Source organism: Phyllostomus discolor, chromosome 1 (assembly GCF_004126475.2).
Source record: "Phyllostomus discolor isolate MPI-MPIP mPhyDis1 chromosome 1, mPhyDis1.pri.v3, whole genome shotgun sequence".
Taxonomy (NCBI): Eukaryota; Metazoa; Chordata; class Mammalia; order Chiroptera; family Phyllostomidae; genus Phyllostomus; species Phyllostomus discolor.
Window position 1 is genome coordinate 181896395 of NC_040903.2, and position 24941 is coordinate 181921335.

The window sequence follows — 24941 nt, forward strand, 5'->3', positions numbered from 1 at the left end:
GTGAGCGAGAGAGATATTTTAAGGGATTCTATTGGGTGGGCTGACTAGTCTGAAATCTGTAGGATGGCCAGCAGGCTGGAAGCTCAGGCAGAAGTTGATGCTTCAGTCTTCAGACAGAATTTCTCCTGTCCCCAAAGAAACCTGGGTTTTTTCTCTTATGCCCTTCAACTGATTGGGCGAGGCCCACCTGCATCACTAAGGGTGCTCTTTACTCGATGTCACTGGGTTGTAAGTGTTAACCACATCTTCCGAATACCCTCACAGCAACACCTAGGTTAGTGTTTGGCTAAATAACTGGGCACTTAGCCTTGGAAAGTTGACAAAGAAAACTAACCATCACAGGTATTGCTTCTCATTTTACCAAGTTTTCCCGTCACTTTCCATACATAGATTTATGCTCCCAGCAGCAATACTTTACTTCCTACACTCTCAGCAATTCCTATATAACAATTTTTAAGTGTTTTTCTTTTTAAGTTTTTTAATTTAAAAACTTGAGTATGGAGAGAAAGGAGGGGGAGAGAGAGAGGGGAACTTTGATTGTATTCATTGGTTGATTCTTGTATGTGCCCCGACTAGGGATCAAACCCGCAACCTCAGCACATCAGGACAACACTCTAGCCCACTGAGTACCCAGCCAGAGCTTTAAATGTTTTTCACTCTAATACTTGAAAAATCATACATGTCCTCTTCATTTACATTTCCCTTATTGGAGCGAGGTCGGGCACACTTGTATATGCTTAATAGACATTGACAATGTGCATTGAACTCTATCCATATTACTACTGGATTGTTGGTCTTTTTGTGATAATTTATAGAACTCTCTGCATATTGTGGAAATTAATTCTTGTGCTGTGATATGAGTTACAAATATTTTATTCCAGTCTGTCTTTTGATTTTGCCTATGGTAACAGTTGTTTGCCATAGAGAATTTCTTCTAATGTAGTTAAATTTCTTGATCTTTTCTTTTTGGGCATCTGGATTTTGAATCCTGTTTTAAAAGGCCCTCTTCACTTTGACATACACTAGATCTTTTCTAGTATGTTTATGGATTTGCTTCTTTACCTTTATGTCTTTGAAACACCCTCGTGAAAAGTCTAAAGGTGTGGTTGCAATTTCATTTCTATGCAAGGTGGCTACCCAGTTGTGCCTGTGCTATTAGTTGAATAATCGATCTTTCCTCCACTGATTCGAAATGCCACTTCCAAACATACCAGCTTCCTCCATACATTTAGGTTTATTACTGGACTACCTACTTTTCCTTCCAATGACATGTTTGTCTGTTTGTGCACCAGCCACTGTTTTAATTATTATAACCTTAAAATTTGCTTTACTATCTGGTAGGGAGATTTGTGTTTTAGAAAGATCACTCTGTCTTCACCCTGTGCAATGGATGAGAGGGGAGGCAGAGCGGTGCTAGGGGGCCCGTCGGGGGCTGCTGCCTCAGTCCAGGCAACCTACACACTCGAGGGAGCGACGGCAGGTCCAGGGAGCAGCAGCAGCACCGTGATTGATGCTGGGTTGAACTCCGGGAATTAAGGAGAGGCTGGAGAGTCCAGAATGCCTCCCAGGGGAGCTAGGGTCCTATTCACAGGGAAGGAGGGGGCTGGAGGTAGGGGCAGCAGATGGAATTTATTATGTTTCTTGACCTGCATCATCATTCAACACAAATCACCTGGGAGATACAAAAAAACTGCTGTGACGATGAGGCTATTGTATTAACCAAGTAAGGTTGGTATTAAAATTATCCCTACTTTGCAAATGAGGAAACTGAGGCTCACAGATATCAAGCAACTCTTATAGGGAGGGGTGGGGCAGGGGCTCACACCCAAGTCTGTCAGCCCCAAAATCCTGCTGGGAGGGGGCCATGGCGGGCTGCCATAGGCTTTGAGGGCCCCATATGAGCACTTGCAGTAAGGAGGCTGTGGTGAGTCTCCGGGCCTTTTCTTTCCAACATCTGTTGCAGACTGAAAAACGAGGTTACACGCAGGTAGGCAGGAGAATTCTACAAAAAAGGATTTTTCTCAAGACGTTGGCTAAAATATGTCCCCAGTGGAGCCCGCATAGCTGTGGTTCTCAGCCTGGCTGCACACTGAGCACATGGGGTGATGGGCGAGCTGCAGATGCTGCCCCAGCCCAAGAGACCGACCAGGCTGGTCCGGGGCGTGGCCTGGCAGGAGGAGTTTTAGGCTCCCAGGTGACTCTAATGTACATCCAACTATGAGAACCACACATTAAGGTGACCTGCTTCTCCTCTTCTACTGAAGTGGTTTCTGATGTGGTGTGCTTCCGCCTCTTTGAGAGACGAGGGTAAAAGGCAGCTGTTTCCATCAACTCATTAGAGAAGGAACGACAAGCACCTGACCCATCACAGTCCTAACTGCCCTACCTCCCAGGATCCTCTAAACCAGGGGGGATAAGCAATGGGGTGGCAGCAGGCTCAGTGCCACTTCCCAAATGTCTCCCCCTGCTGGCTTGCCATGGTGCTTGCAACGCCTACCCCAGAGACTTCCATTTCGGAAATTGTGTACTTTGATTAGGTTAATGAATTGTGTTCCTTGGCATGCCTAACACATTACTAGCTGAGTGATCCGCTAGCCAGAGTTCATTAATCCGATCATCCTCGTATCTGTCAGCATAAGTTAGACTGTGCTGCATTGGGAGACACCCTCGACCTTTCACTGGCTTAAAACCACAAAGACTTTCTCCCTGGGCTGCATGTCCATCACAAGCCAGCTAGGGTGTCTGCTCCCTACAGAGCACTGGAGCCCAGGCTGGTGCAGCTGCTACCAACTACAGGAAAGGAAGAAGGATATGGCCTCCTCCACAAGACAGCTCACACGTCATTGGTCCAAGCAAGTCGCAGGGCCACATCTAACCTCAAAGGGAGCTGGGAAGTTCAACCCTACCCTGTCTGTGCCCAGATGCGTAAGGTCCTAGGGTCCTGTCTGACCAATGTCCATCCTTGCTGTTGGGGAACCTGGTCCCATTACAAAGCAAACCCTGGTCACTTTATCTGGGTTCACTGCCTCTCTTCGGACCCTCAAAGTCTAGAGGAGCTTGAAGTGGCGTCAGCACACAAGGTGGTATCCTGGATGGCCCAGTGATCTCCTGACCCACCCACGCACGCTGTGGAATCGCTGCGGTCTGAGAACCAGGCCCAGCCCCACCGTGTCAGACTCTGCTCCTCGGCCAGCTCCCACTGGGCGCCAAGCGGACCAATTTCTTTTATCGCTCATTTCCAGCTGGGCTTCAACCTGTGGATCACTCCAGGTTCAAAGCCTCAGAAGCAGGGCAATTTACTGCTATGAAAGGCACTTTCATGAGCAACAGTTATCACCTTCGGGGCACATGTGAGGCTGCTCTGACTCAGTCTCCCATTCAAAGGCTGTGTTCAGTGGAGAGCCAGCAGGAAGTCTGCAAACCTGACCGGTTGAGGGACTGACTCAAACAATAAAAAAGAACAGGTGCTGGAGCAGCAGAAGTGCCTGCAGCGGCCTCCCACCCACCTCCCCTGAGCAAGGATGCCTCAGCTCTGACCCTCCCTGCAGCCAGCGGAGGCCCCAGAGGGAGAGCTGCTCCCCCTCTCCTGCTGACCTCGGACTGAAGGGGCCTCTGCTTCCCGTGGGCTTAGATGCACCTTTAGAGAAACTGCCCACAGGACCCTGGCTCCTGAGCAGGAAGGGGCCTCCTGCTCCCCAGATGTGCCCCACAACCCCAATTCGGGGGACATGGTCAAGGTGCTTTGTGTTTCAGACTTATTCTGATTGGGGTTTTCCTTGACCAGCACTCTGGAGAAGATCCTAGAAAATCTGAAGCTTTGTGACCATTTTGGAATCCAACTTCCTTCGTCTTTTTAAATGAGGTTTCTCCCCAGCCTTGAAGTGCTGCCAGGCTGAATAAACCGACTCCAAACTTCTGAGATTTCAGAGCCCAATTTCCTGAGTTCAGTTCCCAGCCATGCCTCTTACTAGCTATGTGTCCTTGGGTAAATTACTTTGCCTCTCTGTGCCTCAGTTTCCCCATCTGTGAAATAGGGATAATACCTAGTGGGGTATTAAATGCCCAGTGAGGTACTTAACCCTCTGGATAGAGGATTAAATGAGTTGATGCACGCAAAACACCTGAAGCAGTGCCTGACACATAGGACATGATCTGGAGTCTTGATGGCTAGTATTATTATCATTTTTACAAACCCCAAGTGCCACCCAGGCCACACTCATCAGCCAATGGCAGGAGCTGTATGCCTCAAAGTCTGGACTCAGGCAATCTCCAGCACTGTCCCCAGCCTAGAAGCACTGCAGACCCAGCTGTCCTGCAGACAGGCCGTTTCTCCTTTTGGAGGCCGTTTCTCCAACGGCTCGGAATCCCCAGCCGTTGCTGTGGGCTTGCAGACTGGATCTAAGGGTCAGGAGCTGTGAGTTCCTGGGATGATGGCAGGGAGAGGCTGCTGAGAGGAAATGTCCCCTGGCCCCACTGTGTCTGCTGTGAATGGAGAAGTGGAGGCAGGTGGCACAGACACAGCCTCTGAGGTGACCCAACCAGAAGGGGCTGGGGAGCCACACTGTAGGGGAGAACATTTGAATCTGGGACACAGAATTATCTTGGGGATTTCTCCTTTCTCCCTGCCTAGGGTGAGGCTGTTAGTAAAGCCACAGGGAGGCGAGAAATGATAGAGGAATCGGACCAGGGCGAGGCAGTGGTCCAGGGTGGGGTGGAGGGATTTGAGAATGTAAAGCACTCTGCAAATGAAAGGCAGGGGCCCTATAGCCTGACCACTGGGAACAGAGAAGCCTGGGCAGCTCGTCCATTTCAGGGCAGAGTCGCCATCCAGGCAGAGGCTAACTGACCTGGAACTCACAACATGGGGCCCTGCACACACATGCACACGTATGCACACCACGAATGCTAATGCATGTGCACGTATGCCACACACAGTGAATACACCCCCCACATGCACCCTCATGCATCGCACATGAACACGTGCACATTCCACTATGCACGCACATTTGCGAGCGCACACGCACACACAAACACACCCATCCCCAGGGTTGTTACTCCAGTTCCTGCAGCACCTTTGGTGACTAGGAATTCCCCAGGCCTTATATTTACAACGGATTTAGTGGTTGTAGTGAGGAGGGAAAGGTCACTTTAAACATTTTCCCTGGCAAATCTCCTGTCACATTCTGGCAGCCCAAGAAGAGGTTCCAGAAATGAGAGGCGAAGCAACGCAGCAGCTGACGCCCTCTGGTGGACAGTGTCATCTCAGCTACTTGTATATTGTTCTGGGAAGGCAGCGCCAGAGCAGCAGAACTTAAATCAATGCAACTTTGCTGTCCTGGGAGTGTGTGGGGGGGGTGTGGGTGGGACTGTTGGGAGAGGAGAGGAGTGGAAGTGGCTGGAGGGGTCAAAGATAAGAAAGAAAGAAACCATCCTGGCCCTTAAGTTCTTCCCAATCACAGTCTCTTCTAGCCTGGGATTGTTTTCCCTGCTGGTGTCCAGAGGGTAGCAAACATAATCATAAGCAATCATGGAAGCTCCCATCGCCGAATTCCCCTCAAGTCCACATCCTGCGCAAGGAGGGCCCTTCTGACTGGTGAGTGCTCACCCTTCTCGCAACCCTGACTTAAATCTAGATTCTGATTTCACAAGTGAGACCCAGAGGAGGTGACTTGCCCAAAATCACACAGCCTGTAAATGCCAGGGACTTTATTTAAGTTTATTTTTTTTAACACAGACAAAAGGTACAAAAGTCGAGTTTCACAAAGGAGTTTACAGAAAAGCCGCATCTCCCTCCCACCACCGTCTCCCTAGTCTCCACCCAGGGACACCCTTGGCTTTTAGTTTCTTGGAACTTGTTCATACATATTCCATGCATACAAAAGGAGTCCTTTAAAAGAAAAAAAAAAAAGCACAAAGAGTAGGATACCAACAGGTAACACCTCTCTACCTTGCCTTTTTCACTCACTATCACGGAAGATCATTCTGTAGCAGTAAATGCACAGAGCCGCTCATTCTAAGAGACTATTGTACGGAATAGCCTGCCCACTACACCGATGGGCATTGAGCTGCTGCCAGTCTCCTGCTATTGCAAACACACTGCCGAGAACCTCCTTGCACATAAGTCCCTTTGCACAGGTGGAATTGCTGGATCAAAGGACACGAATGGGCATGTGCGGTTTTGAGAGACGTCATCAAACGCCCATCTGTTATGGTTGTCCCAACCGACCCCTCCCCCAGCCCCCACACTGGCAAGGACGGAACCTGGAGCCTCCTGCCTCCAAAGCCAAGACCCCTTCCCCCACGACATTTCTCCTCCTCCACAAACCCCCAAAGTCCTGGTGAGGATTCACCAAGCAGGCACCAGCAAACACCTGGGGAGCACAAGGCCTGGTGCCAGGGACAGTTCTCCCAGCTGCAGGGATACAATGTCCAGCCAGCCAGTAAGCAGCAGCTTCCGGACAGACTAGGCCCTTGGGGGACACTCCTTGGCTTCCTGAGGCATCTAAAGGCAGAGAAGTGACTTCTGGCCCCAGGCTTTCAAAGCCACCAGCCCCTCCTGAGCAGGGAACACTCTGGGCTCTCCTGAGAGGAGGCAACTCTGTTATCAGGGAGCCCTGGGTGCTGCATGCATGAGCCCCTCTTGCTGGTCACGGACTACCATTCGCCTCTGAGGACAGACAGACAGCAAGAGAAAACCCTGGCGTCTCATTGCCTCTCGTGCAGCCTCCTCCCCGGCAAAGCTTCCTCCCTCCTTCCCTGTCCCCCGCTGGAACCAAGGGGCACCTGGGTGAGCCAAGGCCACAGCAGTGTTACTTCTGAGGGGACTGGCCTGTGGGGGCAACCGTGCCTTCCCCAGCAAGGGACAGCAGACCATCAGCCAGGGAGATCCTCACCACGTCCTGCAGAGGGTTCCGGAAGGGGGCAAGTAGGACACGAGTCCCAGCAGGCCCAGCACAGCCCTGCAGCCTCGGGGCTCTGGGTGTCAGGGACACCCAGCTGGCTCCTGCTTAGCACCCGGCAGGAACTGTGACTAGCAACCTGGTGGAGACGGCAGGATCTGCAAAGCTGCTGCTGGTGGGCAGTGAGCGCAGCCAGCGGGGGAAGCCGCATCACCACCCCTCTGAGGACTCCAGCACGGGCACCAGGCACCCTGTCCACTGTCATATTTCAGGCAAAACCCTGCTCGCTGGCTGTCACCTTGATAGCGCAGAGGAGGAAACTACCCAGCAGCCGAACTGGGAGGCCGCAAAGCCAACCCGAGTTTCCTGACGGAACATTGGAAACCTGGGGTTGCCTGGCTTTTCCTGCAAGCCTCTGAGACTTCCTGAGTTTTACCGAAAGGTTTAAATAAGGCTTTTTATGTGTGACAAAGTACTACGCTGTCTCCACATGTTGGACAATACCAAGTATTGTTTATTATTGCAGCTAAAGTAACTATATCAGAAAAACATATCAACTGTGATTCTGTCCATCTGGCAGCATTGCCAGGACCCGAGGCCGTGGGGAAGGTGGGCGGCCGTGGGTTTCCTGGCACAGGGGCGCAAAGCAGGAGCAGGAAAAATGCGGACGTATACAAAACTAAAGACCAAGCGAGTCCCTGAGCCTTGAACTTGAAGCATTCACGTTCACTTTTCTTTCGTGCGAAAATGAATTGGGGCACACCTCAGGGGCAGCCCAGGGAGCCCGCAGGCCGGAGGTGTCCTACCAGCAGCCCCGGGGCTCTTCCCAGGGAGCACAGCAGCTTCCGGCCGCCCCTGAGGTTAAAATACAACATTCATTTGAAAAACAAACAAAAGGCTCCTACTACAAGATTCCCAGATTCCTGGGCCTAAGACCCAGTGACGCTTTCCAATGCAACCTGTCAGCCAGATTGTGCTGTTTTTCTCTTGTGAGCTGGACGTTCAGGAGTAGAGCTGCTGCCGGCTTTCTTGGGAAAGGCACTCACACTCTCTCTGAGATAAGCCAGTCAGGGAAAGACAAACGTCATATGGCTTCACTTACGTGTGGAATCTAGTGAACAGTGTCAGCACCCAAAACAGAAACAGACCCACAGACACAGAGAGCAGACTGGCGGTTGCCGGAGGGGAGGGGGCTACAGAGCTGGGTAAGAGAGGTGAAGGGGCTGCAAAGTGCAGGTTGGCAGTTTCCAGGCAGCCATGGGGATGTGAAACACAGCCAAGGAAACACTGCCGGTAACGTTGTAACAACTACGTGTGGTGCCAGGTGGGCCCTGGAAACATCAGGAAGATCGAGTAGTGAGTATATGATTGTCTGACCACTGCGCTGTGCACCTGAAATTAATAGAAAATCATATTGGGTGTAAACTATAATTAAAAAAATAAGAAAATGCACACGCTCTTCCAACAAGTGTCAGGCGTGGCCCCCGCCACCGTGGGAGTGACCTGCCAATGGACAGGAGAGCTCTAGACAGTGGTCCTCACACTTGACTCTGTGTAAGAAACACCCAGAAACCACTGCTCACTTTTCAGGTGGGATTATGATAGGGTGGCTATGTCTTTAAAATAAGAAAAGTCCATATCTCAGCCATACATACTGACCTGTCTATGGATGAAATAATATGATGTCCGAGATTTGATTCAAAATGATGTAGAGGGTTTGCCCTGACTGGTGTGGTCCAGTGGATTCAGTGCCAGCTTGTGAACCCAAAGGTCGCTGGTTCGATTCCCAGTCAGGGCACATGAGCCCAGGTCCCCAGTTAGGGGCATGCAGGAGGCAGCTGATCTATGTGTCTCCCTGATGTCAACGTTTCTCTCCCTCTCTTTCTCCCTCCCTTCCTTTCTCTCTAAAAATAAATAAATAACATCTTTAAAAATAATATCAACATGGAGGGTGTGAGTGAGGCTGAAGATGAAACAAGAGTGCGCCTGTGGGTAAGTGTTGACGCTGGACTGTGGGTACCTGGGGTGCGTGATACTATTCCACCCACTGTGGTATATGTTTAAATTTTTCCCTAATAAAAATTAGAAGGAGGAGGAGGAAGGAGCATGCGCAGAGCTTGGTGAAACGCAGCTCCTCAGGCCCCTGCCCCAGGGGTGCGGAGTGCAGGGGAAGGGCCCACAGGCTCACCGAGGACCCTCAGCGTCAGGGCCCCGAGGCAGAGGTGGGAGACCGGAGGCCGGCAGGTTCCCCCGCGGCAGAGGCGCCGCTCTCCCCAGCCAGTCGGCCCATCCCTACCAGGAGTGTGAACAGCTGGCCTCAGGCTCAGCCTTTCCGTGTTTGACCTCATCACCGTTCAGATCACAATAAGAAGAGTGGCAGGACCTACGTGCACAGCCAGTGCAATCTTTATTAAAATCTTTTCCACACACGATGTTCCCAGTTTGTTCCTTTGTTCCTGGCATCTGGAGGCACACGGCTTCTGATGTTGGTCTTGGATGGAGGAAGTTGGACTGACACGCTGTGGTGGGGGAAAGGGAGTATCCGGATCCCGACAGACCTTTTCCACCCGGCAAGAAATACCGTCCCCACCGCCAGGCCTCAGGTCGGAGGGCCCTGCAGGAGGCTGTCAGTGTGGCTGGCACAGAAGCAGGTGGCCCAGGCCTGGGCAGTGTCACTGCGCCTCTGGCAGGCCCACAAGTCAACTGAGAATTAAATCTGACTCAACCTGACTCATGCTTGTAACCTGGAACGGGAACTCACTCTGAGCCCCTCGGGCCGGCAGTGGGCAGAGTGCCTCCAGGCCGCCCACTCCGCACCTCCCGACCCTTCAGCCAGAGCGTCTAGCTCCCTGCTTGCTCTATGTGCTGGGGGCTGCGCGGGGGTGGGGGGGGGGGGGGCGTGGGGAGTCTAGGCATGACCATTTTTCTTTTTTAAAGTTCTGCTTCTTTAAAAATACATATTTTTTTAAAGTTCGAAGAGCCCTGACTTTGATACACGGGGAATGATGAAAACCAGGGCTGGGGAGATGGTACGGTTGGAAGTGGCAGAAGGCGAAAGCAAGGGGCCTGACTGGACGCGCGGTTCTGAGTTCGCCTGCAGCCCCGCACGCAGTCTCGCTTCCTCCCGCCCGTGCCCGTCGGCCCCCGCCCTTTCCCTCCCACCCGTCACTGCCCGGGGCCGCCGGGCCTTGCCCTGACTAAGGATGGCAAGGTGTGGGTTTTGTTAACCCGAAGATAACATCGTGCCCCAAGTTGTTTCAGCTCCTGCGCCCTAATGTGGAATGATCCCCTGGTCACGTACCGAGAAACCCGACTGAGGGGCGCTGGAGCTGACCGCGAGGCCCGCGGCTGTCATTCACTGCCCTTCCCTCGTTCTTGAGGGAAGTTTCACCCATGACCTCAACCCCCTTCCTCAAGATGGCTTAAGATTTCGGCTCGATAAAGCCTCGCGTCTGTAAACCATCGTGGAGTCTGGGTTTTTCCAGTGCAAACTGCCTGCCTGTTCTCCACTTGGTAATATCGCCCTGTTGCCATCAGCAGCACCGGGTGGAGAAACTCTTTGCTCAGTTACGATGTAAATTAATACAGCCATGGTGGAAAACAGGGGCGTAGTTTCTTTAAAAAAATTTAAGCCTACACCTACCATATAAGCTTGCCACTTTACTCTAGGGATGTGCCCAGGGGAAGGAGTCAACGATGAGGAACCTTTGAGTTCAGATTCCTCAAAGACCCCCTTTGATCATCCTGATAGGGACTCCAGACTTGGAAAATTTTAGTTTAGGTAATAGCTAATATGCTTAGTAATCAATGCTCGTAAAAGCTACTGTTCCAGGAACTGAAGGGATGACCCACCCTGACTCCAGGAGACCATAAACAGCTCCACCTTTGTGCCCCAGGAGGACTGTGAGCAATTCCAGACGGTATCTGAGCCATTGTGCTCCAGGCTGAGATGACCACCGCCCAGGACACAGCTGCAGACCACTGCCCAGGGCGAGAATGCTGCAGGTTTTTTAATCCACTTAACTTTTCCCTGAATTCCAAACCCCTTACCTACACTCTGTTGTCCTTGTAGAAAGGGCCTTTTTTAAATGGAATTTAAGATAGTCCATTAGGGAGTGAACCCGTCATCTTCTCAGATCGCCGGCCATCTGAATGAAGCGCCAATAAAGAGTCAATCCCTGTCTCTGCTTATTGGTTTCAGTTTGTGACAGGCAGCAGAAATGTGGGTTCTAGGAGCTATGGGCCACTCCCTGCTCTGGGGGTGCTGCAGACATGTGCAGAAAGAGGCAGGATGAGCTGGACCTGGCAACCAGAACACCTTCCCACGGGCCGTCCCCCACCTTCACGTGGGCAACCATCGAGCACGGGAGGGGGGTAGGTCCAGCCAAGGTGGGGGATTCCCATGGGTGTTAGCAACTTTCAAGGTGACAGAGAGGAACACCCCAGGACAAGCCTTGCAGCGAAAGCAATCTGCACCCTGCGTTTTAAATCGTAAACTGTGAGGTAGCTTGTAATTATAAGCATTTGTAATAAACATAATAATAAGCATAGTAATAGGTTTCACGGGGCCTTCACCAGGTTCCAAGAACTTAACTCAAAGGACCATCTGATTTAGTAACTCCAACAGCCCTAGAGAGTATTATTCCCAGGGTGGGGGTTCAGAGAGGGCCGCTCCAAGACGTGCCTCAGCGGCGTGCAGATGACTCCGAGCAAAAGGCAATTGTAGCCACAGGCTCAGGGGAAACTTCTGCCCCTCCCTTTAACTGCCTAGAAGTCGAACCAGAGGCCTAGCCCCAAATAAGAAATTATCAGAGATAACTGGTTTGACCTTATCTGTATGGCAGGCAAACTTCTGTATACTAAATGTCCACTCTTCTTATCACCCTGCAAGGACCCTTTGGAGCCCTCAAGGTGCATTACTTCACCCTGAGCTCAGAATGTCCTATGTACCTCCACCAGCCTTTCCTGTCTCTGAACCTCCCACGTCTGTGGGGACTCCACTCTCTCCTGGATGTGGGGGTCCCATGCATATGTATGTATTAAATGAGGTTATTTTCCCTTGCTAATCTGCATTTCTACTTGATTATTAGACCAGGCAAAAGAAGCTTGAAGGTAGAAAGCTTGTTTGTTCCTCCCCCACACCAGTTTTCAAATAAAGAAACTAAAGCTCAGAGGGGTTAAGTAACTGGCCCGTGGTCACACAGCTGATAAGTGGCAAGGCCAAGAGTTAGAGGACAGCATTCATATTTTCCATACTTTGGTCTGGTGTGAGAGGTCTGGTCTCTGCTGCCTTTGGCGTAGTCGAAGAGCTTAATGAAATCATCAAGGTCAGATTTCCCACTTCGACCTCTCACCTCACAAACTCAGAGGCTATCTTTTCGCCAGCCCTTTCAGAAGTAGAGAGAATAGGCCTTCCCCTTTATGCTCCAGCAAGGCTGTGAAGGCATGAAGCGGGGATTTGCTGAAAACTTGTTGCGAGGCTTGGAAACTGTCTCACCATCCGAGGCTGCCTCCACCTGTGAAATCCAATATTCGTGCTCCCTACTCCAAGGCTCTTTTTTTTTAAGGTATTAATTTAGTTATTATTCACACAGTTCTTTGGGATATTCTTTCGTTTTACAAATGAGAGCTGAGGCCTGGAGAGCTTACAGGACCTGCCAGAAGTCATGCAGCCGAGTCAACAGCTCTCAGGTAGGAGGGCCCCCCCTCTGGTTTTGTCGGCCAGGAAACTGGCACGGGTGTTAACCTCGGTGCAGCAGCCTCAATTCCTGAGTTCTGTTTAAGAAAGAACTCAGAATCAAAATTTAAACTATAAGAGAAAGTTTATTTAGAAAGTCACAGAAGTAAAAGTGTACTGTAGGAGAAATGGACTCAGGAAACAAGTTAAAGCAAAGAAGGGCCCCCGGGAGCTTAGAAGAGGGAGAAAGAGAGATAGTGTGTGAGCGGGAGCTGGGGGTGGGGAGTGCCCCCAGGGGAAAGAAGCAGGTGGGGAAAGGTGCCGGTGCATGCCAGGGGCAGAGCCTAGCTGGGTCCCCCACCCTGAAGGCTTTCTTATCTGAGGTCTGGAGGGAGGAACTCAATAAAACATTCAGCTCTCCAGGTGTGCCCCCTCGAGCTCTCCACTGATTGATGGGTGCCAGAGGGTCATTAGTCAGTGCAGCTGGTCCTGATATCAGCCCTGGCGTCACTTCCCCCTGATCCCGCTGCTTCTCTGGGCCTGGTAGAGCTGAAACACAACTGAAGCCTAGATGTTATCTCCAGGGGTTAATGCTGAAGAGAGTGGTCACGCAAGGGCTTATAATTGTGCCTGTTGCTAAGCACCTGGGGCTCTTCCGCCCTGGTGACCCTCTGCACCTGGTCCCTCGCCCTACTCTGCCTACGACAGTCACACACAGACCCCGGGGCAGAAAACGAGGCCTTGATGCCTCCCAGGCGGAGTGGGAGCCGAGCCTCCAGCGGGGTCTACTGTGGTCTGACTCTGATCTTCACTCTGCCTTGGGCAGCCCACCATCACCCCTGCTGCACCCCCATCAGGACTGGGGCTCATGCCCAGTTCCCCCAACATGGGCTGCCTCGGCTTGTGAGACACACTGCACTTCCTCGACACACCTGTTATAAAACTGCCCCTTCTGGGAGGTTGAGCCATGGTTCAAATATTGACTGAAAAATTGAAATTCAAAAAACCTGTAGAAAATATTTCTTGTTATGGAGATCAAGTCAGGTCTACAAGAAAGTGTGTGAAAAACACGAAGCAGTTTCACTGTGATTAATAATAAATGCTGGCACCCCGCTAGGTTCAACCAAACAAATGTCTCCAGATTCTTCCAAGAGGTAGTTCTCTCCATGACAGCCGACTGCGTGAGCCACCGACCCCCCCCTCCCCGCAAATCCTCGCCTCTGTGCACTCAGCACCGAAAGAACCCAAGTACCTTCCCAGCCAGGAGGACTGACGTGCCTCCCTGCCACGGCACTCTGATAGCCTTAGCCTTGAACTCCCAGTTGGCTACGGAGTGTCCAGGATTATCACCTCAAAGGAGTGTGGAGCTCACCTGTGCCAAACCTGCTTTCTCCGCTGTTAAGTCTTGACCCCTGTGGCACAGTGTCACCTAGCAGGGCCTGTTTTGTCAGCTGACTGCAGCTAGCTTTGGCCAAGCTTCTTCAGAGTCAGAACCCAAAGTGAAAGACGAGATTTGAACTCCTCACAGCTTCCACACCCAAAACAATAGGCACTCATGTTGAATTCTCCTGCCGGTCGTCTCTCTGAGCTTATTTATGACTCTGTTGGATTCTGAGGACAAGAAGCTGTACAAGAGACTGCTGCCCTCTTTACCATATCCCAGGTAGTGATGCGATTTCTCTCGCACCTCGGCGGCTCTCGTGAGAGCATCTGCCCATGTGGGATGATGGAGGGGCAGTCCCGGCCCTGACGTCCCAGGAGTGGCTTAAGCCGGTGTCCCCTCAGACTTCCTCATGGCCACCGTTTTTCTCCTCGTAAACTCAGTTATTGAAACTGGCGGCGAAACACATCACAATGTCGTCTTCCAGATCCATCCCTGGAACTTCTACCTGGAATGAGCTGCAGCACTAAGTCATTCTTGTATCGAGAAAGGGAGACAAATCATCACTGTTCCCTCCAAGCCCAGCCACGGCACCCCGGGACTGCTGCTCCTCCCAGCACAGCGCATGTCATGCACGACAGATCACACAAATCTGATTCCGAGCACGTCCTGTGCCTGTCGAGACCGCCTCCCAAACCCGGTTGCCCCACTGCGACCTCCCCGCTCGCCTAGCCCTGCAGGCCTGCACACCTGGAAGCAGTGGAAGCCCGGCACCTGGACACGGCGGGCCCCAAACTACCTGCCTGGCAGACAGCCCACGAGCCCCAGACCCCAAGCATCAACAGTGGCGTCCAACATTCTAGTCACCCATCATATAAGGGAACAGACACCACGAAACACTGTGAAAGATATTCAATATATGACTGTCTGCATGAAGGAGGGGAGGAAATGGAGGGAATCAACCCGTCAGTGAGCCAGGCCGCCCGTCTGCACGAAGCCGCCCCAGCCTCCTGCGTCCCAAATCCTGCTCCCTCCAGCTCAGCCCCGCAGGAGGCCCGGAGGAGCGAGATACCCCCAGATTAGAAAGCGTACTCCGGGGTGATTGAAAACAGGCACTTAGGAAGATTGGCTTTAAGCTCTGAAGGCAAACAGCAACCACTCTAACTGCCCTCAGCTCCCCGGCAGCACGCTCCAGTTTCATCTTCCTAAATTACAGCAAACGACACTTAAACTCCATCGCCTGGACGCAGGGGGCACAAGATAGCCCTGCCGGCTAATTAACCACAAGGAGAACGCTTAACCTCCCGTAATCCAAGACATTAAAATTAACAAGAGAGGCTCATTTCTCGCCTAACACATTGATAGATACATTTTAAATTGTAATAAAAGGCATCCATACTCAGCTGGTCAGAAATATGTGCATACTTTCGGGAGAATCTCTTGGTGACCTTGACGACATCAATCCAAGTCTTTTTAGAATGTGCTCAACTTTGACATGAAGAAGGACCCCCAAGCATGTTCACTACAGCGGTGAACTTTATAATGGGAATACTGGAACCAACCGGAAGGGCACACCGTAGAGAGTTGGTTAAATAAACCAGAATGTTATCTATTCATGAATTACAGGCAATCAAATGATAATGTAGATAGAATAATTTAATGACACATGAACATGTTTGTTATACCATGTTAACTGGGAAAAGCAACTTATAAAATAGAATTATCTAATTTTTTAAATGTGTACATATATGCATTATGTAAATGTTTGTGTATAAACCCTGAAATAGATCTTTCAAAAGGGTAATAGTGGTTATCTATGGGTTAATGATGGGTTACGGGTGATTTTTATCTTCTTTATAGTGTTTTTCTACGTTGTCAGCATTTTGCACCATGAATCAGCAAGAGTTTGTGGTCAGAATTTTGTAAAAGGATGTCGCTGTTAAAGATGCACCACCATCTCCAGAGTTCCTACTGGTCCTCACTTGGAAGGAGAGGGCGGGAAGGGTGGGGCCCTAGACTCAGCCAGGACACTTCGGCGAGGTGGAGACGGAAGCAATTCTGAACGAGGTGGGACTGTCCCAGGAACACAAGCCGCTCCACGGACATGCCGCAGCTCCGAAGTGGGAGTGGGGCCTTCTGCTCCCCCTCACCCTGTCTCTGCACCAGCCCGGGAAATTCAGCAGGAGTTGGCGGTCTTGGAAATGGGCAGATATCTAGACATGCAGATGTTGTGCTTAGCGACTCACCAGTCATCCAGAAAAAGGTTAGCAAGGCCGTGGGGACACTCAGCTTGGAGCCACCTCTTGCTTTGGAAGGACCAACAGGAACCACCCAAGAAAATGCACATGTTCAGTCGAGCAAGTGACGGCCCTGTGGAGAAATGAAATGGGCGCTGTTCAAACATTGCCAGTATGTCCTTCAGTGGGAAAGGTGGGGGAGGGGGTAGAAGTCATGTAGCCCTCGATTTAACTAAGTAAGTAGCCGATTGGTGAAAACACGTAGCAAAAGTAGTTCTACTGGGTTGGCCAAAAAGCCTGTTCAGTTTTTCCGTAAAAGAAACATTGTTCATTTTCACCAATAACTTTATTGATTTGGATATTTTGAGCATGTCCGCTCTCTCCCACATGGCATAACATTGACCCGTAGTGTTCATCACTTTCTGCCCAGATAGGGAATACGTCACTCTGCCAGAGTGTGACTTCTTACAGATCACTAAATAAAGCTGTATATATCTCATTGTTAAAAAAACATTGTTTTCAATTAATGTCTCAACTTGATTGCTCTAAACTTTAGCTAGTCTACCGTCAAGAGTTGGTAGAGCATCATCCAGAGAGAAATCTCCAGCACAAAACTTCGCAAACCAAACCCCTTTTGACACATTCGATCAGTCACAGCGCCTTCTTCATACACTGCACAAATCTTTTCTTTTTCACTTCAGTTGCGTTTGTACCTTTCTTGAAATAATAAAGCATAATATGCCAAACATGTCGTGCATTTTCTTCCATCTTCCATATTAAAATGACTACACAAAAGTTCACCAATTTTGATAACGTTTTCGAATGACACTGATATGGCAGCTGTCACAATCCAATCTAACCAAATTGTTTCGAATGAAGCTAAAGACAACTATCCACTTCCAGAGTTATCTTCTGGGGAAAAAACAAATGAACTTTTTGGCCAACCCAGTCTTGACTAACCAATAAGATCCAGCAGTCGTGGCACACTCACACGAGCAATCACAGCTCACAGCTGCGCCGGTCTGCAGAGCACCGCAGCATCGGACGTGTTGATGGCTAACCACTAAGTGTCAATATCTAAACTCAACTCTCTGTTAGAACAAGAGACTGGACTAAAACCCGGCCCCTGCTTGGTCAATGGCTCCCTGGTGCTGTGTGTGAGGATGGTACTTGAGGATTCAGAAGTACAGTCAGACCAGTGGCCAGCCCAGGTGGCCCCAAGGTCAATTTGGCTCTCGTGAAGCACAACTCTTCCCCTCTTCCCCGGGGAGTTGGGCCCGTACCATCAGCAGGCCAACAAAATGCAGAGAATACACTCTCAATGGAAAGTTTGATCAGAAGACACTCCCAACCTGCCCGTCTTTGTCCCCTCTAGACACAGCCATGCCTCCTACCACACACACCCATGACAGGAGGAATTCTCTTCCACCTTCTTTTGTTTAGTGAAGATTGGCCGGATCATCTGGAGCTACCAGAGATGGAGCTCAGGTCTGACCGCAGGACAAACACACCCACTGTGCTGCAGGCGCCTCCTTGCAGGTGGCCCGCACACTCCGAGCTCGTCTCACCAACCACAGAGACATGAGACCCTCCCACCCGACTGAGCCTTGGAAAATAACCCTCAGCGTTGTGGAAAAGATGTGATTAAAGATATTCATTAAAGATGAGGGGTTTCACCGACCCCTCCCACATACACAACTCCTCCCAGGAGCCCAGATCAGAAAAAGATGGAAGATGGGGAGTCCTTTCAGAGAGGGTAGCTAGGGGGGACACATGGGCTCCAGGTGCTCGCCCCCTGACCACACAAGCCCCACACACTGACCACCCTCACCGCTCAGCAGAGCTACGGGTTACAGAAGAGCTGCGCTGGGTGATGGTGCGGATACCGCGTCCCTGCCTGCATAAACAGTGTGCTCCCTCTCTGGAGCTTTGCCCCAAGCTCCACGCTGGGTGGGTCCTTGAGGAGCCAAACCCTGAAATGGACCCAGGTGGTCTGACTGGAGAGAAACAGGAAAGGAAGTCCACTTCCTAGTCTAACTCAGCTACCCATTCCAGGGCTAGGAGCCCCACTGCTGGCTCTGGGGCCCTGCCAGAAATGCCCCTGTTACCTAGTGCCACAGATCCCTAAGAAGCATCCCCAGGCAGAGTGAAGCCAACAGTCACTTAACAAACACTGCCTGAGGGCCAGGTGCTGGACACAGAGTGGACCTGACCAGGCCCTCACGGCCTGAGGCAGAGGGGTCCAGGAGGGCACTCCCCCACCGCTGCCACTGGCCATGAGGCTCTAGTTTTCTGACATAGACCTGCCTACAAACACACACACACCCCTCCCCTAACATTTAGGAAGGGACATTCTATCTCTTGTTATAACCAAGTTACCCCATTTTCTGACCTTAAAAAAGAACAGTGGGTTTCCTTTGAAGGTTTCAAACCTTATTAGCCACAGTGGGAAATGATGCTTTAATGGGGCTGTGACGGTCTCGGCCTCGGGTGTCTGTGTATGCAGCCATATTACTTAGCAACACCGTAGCGGTTTAGGTTTAATTTCCTAGCTTGACTGATAAGGAGGCTGCAAATGTAATTTGTGGTGCCACAAGCTGGGCAAACACACGGGGCTATTAGATGAGTCACCGGGTGACCCAGGCCACTGTGCCCAGCTCTGCGGAAGAAGAGAAATGAACCCTGATCTATGGGGCTGATACCATCCAGGCGGACACAGTTTTCTAAGTGTGTCGGGGCTGTGCCGCCTTCCTCATCCTTTGTGGTTTGGTGCCATCCTTTATTAGTCGAAGCTTCACTCACCACTCAACCCTCGTCAGAATCACCTTCCAGCTTTCTGAAATCCACATTTCAAGAGCTGCAAACTCAAAGCCCTGTAACACCAGACAGACAGATAATAACAACAGTAATAATAGTGAACATTCTTGCATTGTTTGTTAGTAAACCCTACTCTAGTTGCTTTCCATGAGTTCTCCCTGTTAATTTTCCTGACAACCTCAGGAAGGAGGCACTACTGTTATTCCTGTTTTCAAATGTGGAGACTGGACAGGGAGGGTAGCAGCTGCCATAAGACAATAGGGAGTAGGGGTGTGGCAGCTGCTGAACAGGGCGCACCCTGCTCGAATGCTGTGTGTCATCCAGGGCCGCCCCGCTGGTACCTGGGTTGCCAGATCTGCTGTTCTAAAAGAAGCAGGAAATACAGATTTTTATATAAAATGCCATGCAACTAATTCAGTTTAACAAACACTGTGAGAACCAAACCAAAATATCTGCCAAGCAGATTCAGCCCGGGGCCCACGACACGCAGGCACACTCACCAACACGTACACTCCCGTTGTTCATCTTTGCTTCCAGGGGCCGTTGGTTTCCCGGACCTTTGGTTGGCCCTCTGCCGTACCCTTCCTAGACCCTTCGAGGGAGCTCCGTTCTGCCAGGTGCTCGGGCTAACGGTGTTAGAGTCTCCCTTCCTGCTCTCACACCCACGTGCCATCTGTGAACGGATCCCGCCAGCCCTACCTACAGCTGGTCTGTAATTCCTCCACTTCTCACACCCCCACCGTAACCACCCTGGTCCAAGCCACCATCCCCTCTCACCTGAACATCACAGGCCACCTGCTACACTCAGCTTCCCCCTTGCTCCATTCTCAACCAGGCCACCCCGGTTTACGTCAGATCCCGACACTTCTCTGCTCAACACCCTCCACTGGCTCCCGTCTTATTCAGTCAAAGCCAAGCCCCAAAGGGCCCCACCTCCCACCTCTCTCCCCCGCGCCGCCGCACTGCAGACACGCATCCTCCTTGCTGTTGCCCAGACACGCCACAGGCATGCCCCCTGGGAGTCTCCCCCCACAGGTAACCTCTTGTCTCTCACCCCTCTCTTCACCCTGTTCAGTCGCCACCTAGTTACAAAGATCTTCCTGGACCACTTACTCAAATTAGCAGTCCCTCCATCACCCTCCCTGCCCTTGCCCTGATCACTACCACATGCCATTCATTTGTTTGTGTTCCCTCTCTTCCCATTAGAACGTCCCCCCCACTGACGTAGGAAATTTGTCTTCTTCCCGGCTCTATCCCGAGTGTCTAGAACCATTCCTGGTATGTAGCAGAAACGCATTAAATATTTGTTGAATGAATGAAGAAATGAATGGTCCACACAACGGACCCTTATGATAGCTCCAATGTCAGATCGCCGCACATGCCTCGGCCTCGTCTTCATTCTTTGTGCACGTGGGGGATGGGACGCCTCCCGGCTGGCTATTCTCACCTCCACCACAGCTCCGTTGACTGCCTGCTGAAAACAGAAAGGAGATAGTCATTGCTCTCGCCCACCTGTTATGTGGAATAGGAACTTGTGATTCGTGAGCATCTTGTCCTGGATGAAAGGAGCAACAGCTTAGTCATAACGGAGATGAATTTTATAATTAGTCTTGATGAGACATGGCAGGTTTTGTGTGAGAAGAGAACATTTTAATCCTTAATTACAAGACTGGATAAAAGTGCTTTACTCATTTACGTACAGAATTTGTTGGCCTTACTTTTATTTCTGTATTTATTTGAAAGCGCATATATCCTAGGAAGGTAAATTTGATTTAATCCTTAATATCTCTTTCACACAGACAGGATGAGAGAAATACAGGCTGAATGATTCCAACTCCATTAGATGCTCGGGGAGGTCTAGACACAGCTGCAGTGGACTTCCATGATCCCGGCACACGGTCAGTCGGCCCTGCACAGAACCCAGATGCACCTCCCTCCAGGGCAAGGCCCGCCCACATTAGCCACATGTGTGTCTTCAACATTTGTCCTTTCTGGGCCACTAAACACCCCAGCTCAACACAAAGGTAAGCCAGGAGGCCAGGAGGCCCCTCCCCAAAGCGGAAACTAAGGAAGCGCAGCAAGAAACCAACCAGACATACACCTACATGGAAGGAAGCAGCTTCCTCTAGCAGCTTGCACGCTAAAGCTGATGGAGAAGGAGCTAGGAGGGTTTACCCAGGCCTAAGTCACAGGTGGGAGACACACAGACCACTTGTCGTTTGCCGAGGAGCCCAGCACATGGCATCTCCACCTAATTACGTCCTCCGTCTTCCAGGCTCTCACTCGCTCTATGTCTTTTCATCATTTCTCAGAACTCTCAAGCCAATACATTTCCTCGAATGTTTGTTGTAGAGGTCCCGCTTTAGGCACATTTCCCGCCCATCATTGCAAACTTCTCACCCCAGCTGCCTTTCTGAGGCTGTGACAGGATATTATTGTGGGAGTGTCCCAGCCCTGCCTCCTCCTCCAGTCTGCCAAAACCAAGCCTGCGCTTGCCAGGCCGCTTCCCTGCTGCCTCCCCTCCCAAACAAGGAGGGTCCTTTCTTCTGGAGGAATGGGTGCAAGGAGGGAAAGAGGCAGTTTTCGAGAAGAGTCTGAATTCCCACAGGCCTCCAGGGATGCTCTTGCAAGCAGACAACACAGGTCTCACAAGCTTCCTGTACCTCTGCTAAGGTGATAGGTAACCCCTAAACTTTTATAGTAGACCACATGGTCTTCTGTTCAGCATGTAAGAGGTGACCGTGTAGCCATTGGGCAACTTCTGTTCCTGGTGGGCCACCAGGCACCGTTTCCAGCCATGGTACCTTCGCTAAAGTGTCAACCTCATCATTCCCGGCGGAAGCACAAGGTGCATGCCCAGGCACATGATATATAGTGATTTGTTCTCGGTGGCCTAATTCCCATAGATCTTGCCACAAGGCCTGCCCCCATAGTGGCCTATGCATCACCATCCATTTATTTGCATGCCATGTAGAGATTCACAATGTTAGTCCCCTGTACACCCGCAGCTATCTGTGCAAATAGGGGCAGGGCTTCATTTGCAGCCGCGAGCCACACAGCTCGGAGTTCTGCCCACTGGCTACTCTGACATACTTCAGTATTAAGCCACATTGTGTCTGTTTAACTGCCATCACCCTTCCTAGGGAAGACAACTGAACGGAGAGGTGCTCAGCATACCTCTGCAAAGACCCTCAACAGGCCCCCACAAGGGGCTTAGGATACACTCAGGATGGGAAACACCTAAATAGTATATTCACAGAGGGGGCGCGGGGAGAAGGGCAAATACCCAAAACTTAGGGCAAGCCACAGGGCCTGCACTTTTTCTGGTCCCCACCCATCCCCTGTAGACGGGTTCTTTGGCCCTCCCCCTATTCAAATTTTCAAGGAATATTTCCCCCTCCTTCTCGAGAGGTACAGACGCACAGGACAGGCCTCTCAGGGCACACCACGGGGTTTCTTCTTAACCACTTTCTTCTTTGGGTGCCGCAGGAAATGCTGTTCAGCTCGCAACCACAGGGGGTCGCTCTTTAACTATGACACAGAAGGGACTTAAGACACCGCCCCTCCCGACAGCTGCTGGGTCTCCTCCTGCACCCCAACACCACCTCCTGTGTGGCTCCCACTGCCACCACCTGCTGTGCCACCGCGGTCTGTTCTGATCAGAGTGCTCAGAGCAGAGCTTTCTGAGCGCCAGTGCCAGCAGTGCCGGAGCACCCAACCTGAGGCCATCCTCCTGTGCAGTAAGCTCTGTTGCTCAGAGGTCTTCCTCCAGGGCATGGACCCTGGCATCCGCTCCCTCATGGAGCTCATAGCCACACCGTTATTGAAGTGCAGTTTCCGTCCAGCTGGCAAAGCTGTGACCGAAACACCCAGCCCACGCTCCCCACCCCCAGCCGCCTGGGTGCTCGGCTTCTTGAGAATCTCCCAGACCACCTGCAGGGCCTACTGTGTCAGGTGCACCACTAACATTGGACTAGTCCTGGCGGCAAGGCCAAGCCGCCCAGAACCCGGCCACTCTACTAAGCCTCCATCTGGGGGTCCCACTGCTGGCTCCTCCACATTCATACCACACTGTAACCAATCCTGCCAACTACGCCAATTGTCTCGCAGCCTTTCAAGGCCTGACAGGTTCATCAGGATTCAAGCAGACCAAAGAACATTGGCAGAGCCTTGGGAATTTCTGACATGACTTTATTCTGGGGTGGGGAGATCCACGCACACCACAGGCTGCGTGTTGCAACGGTGGGAAGCCCCAACTCCCTTACATACTAAATGCATACAAAGCCGGCATGGTGCCAAGATATTATATAAGAAAGCGTGATTCCGCTCACGCGGGCCCATTTTCAAGGCTGTGGGGATACTGCTTATTGGCTGGTGAGGGAGTCTGACCGACTCCATTCGCCCTACACTCCGTTTCAAAGAAATCAAGGTCAAAATAAAATGAAGAGCTCTAGATAACATCAGCCCCATTGTCCTAGTCCTGGTGTGTGGATGAAAAGCAGCAGCCAGTTATGAAGACAGGTGATAGATCCAAATGGCCAAATTTGTTAACCTTTTTCCATTTCTAAACCATCCTTACCGAGAATCATGTATGGGGTCACACCGTCCTCACGGTTGTCCAGGAGAGCAATCATGCCATCTGGATTCATGTTTTCACCCACAAAGAACTTGTGGTTTTTGAAATCACTGAGGATATGTTAGATTTGTTCTGCATCCCCTGTCATAAAAGGCTTTATTCTTTCTGGTCTCTATTCTCCAAGTTTCCCTTTGACTGTTTCATGTAATCTTTGATATACTGCCTGTAGGCTGCTTTTGTGAAGCTGGTTTGCTGCAAATGATGGTCCATGACAATATCAACACCAGTGATTATTGTGCTTTCCGGGACCTTCACCCTCAGGGCCTCAGTTCTACTGACCGTCTTCCCCTCCACCTCCAAGCACAGCCCATCTGCGACCTCCCAGATCTTTTTTGTTTTTGTTTTAGATTATTTATTTATTTTTGGAGAGAAGGGAAGGGAAGGAAAAAGAGAGGGAGAGAAACATCAATGTGTGGCTGCCTCTCACATGCCCCCTACTGGGGACCTGACCTTCAACCCAGGCATGTGCCCTGATTGGGAATCAAACCAGCGACCCTTTGGCTCACAGACCACACTCAATCCACTGAGCCACACCAGCCAGGGTGACCTCCTGGATCTTGTAGAGGTCAGAGAGCATCTCATCGTGGCTGATGAGGTCCCAGTAGATGATCATGATGGCGGCTGGAAGGAGACGACAGTGACATGGGCTTAGTAGGAACCAGGGGGGTACGAGGGTGAGAATGGCAGGGGGTAGGCTGTGGGGAGCAGGCAGAAAAGGCTGACTCAGCCCCTGAAAGATCTGTGTCGCCTACTGGCGACAATGGCAGTTTTCTCATAGCAGGCAGGACCTCGCTCTCAAGACTCACCTGATCACTTGTGAGTGGAGATAGGGCCTGACATCCTTGAAGCCCCCTTTACACCCAGCCCCTCAGAAGCTGCTGGAACCAAGGTGCCCCAGTCCAGCTCTGCTGGAGCAAGTAGAACTCAAGTCTCTATATCTGTGACCTCATTATCTGCTAACGAAATATAGCTTCATTCATAAGGATGTTTCCATAATTAAACAGTAAAAGTAAATGAGAATGGGGGTAGTTTCTACAGAGGTTAACTCTTTAGAGCCCATAATGACTTTAAAACCCTCCACACGTTAAAACCCTCCGGGTCATTTCCATAGTGGTGGAACCGATGCTTCCTCCCTCCACATAAACACCGCCCTGCAGCCCCGTGGCCACAGCTCCTTACTGCACAGGGCAGGGAACCCCACAGGTGTTTAGATCTAGAGCTCACGAGCTAAGAATGGACTCCACATTTTTTAATGATTGAAAAAATAAAAAATGTATTTCATGACACATAAAAG

General features: G+C 51.0%; 1 long non-coding RNA gene and 1 pseudogene across 1 annotated transcript; both read right to left on the bottom strand.

Moving 5' to 3' along the window:
• Nucleotides 1-10559: 10559 nt before the first annotated feature.
• LOC118496942 lies at nucleotides 10560-22244 on the bottom strand. Its single transcript, XR_004899497.1, has 3 exons — nucleotides 22234-22244; nucleotides 17547-17554; nucleotides 10560-10800 (listed from the first exon to the last, which is right to left on the bottom strand). It is a non-coding gene; the product is annotated as an uncharacterized LOC118496942 (long non-coding RNA).
• Nucleotides 22245-23475: 1231 nt separating this feature from the next.
• LOC114493081 lies at nucleotides 23476-24322 on the bottom strand (annotated as a pseudogene).
• Nucleotides 24323-24941: the final 619 nt, after the last annotated feature.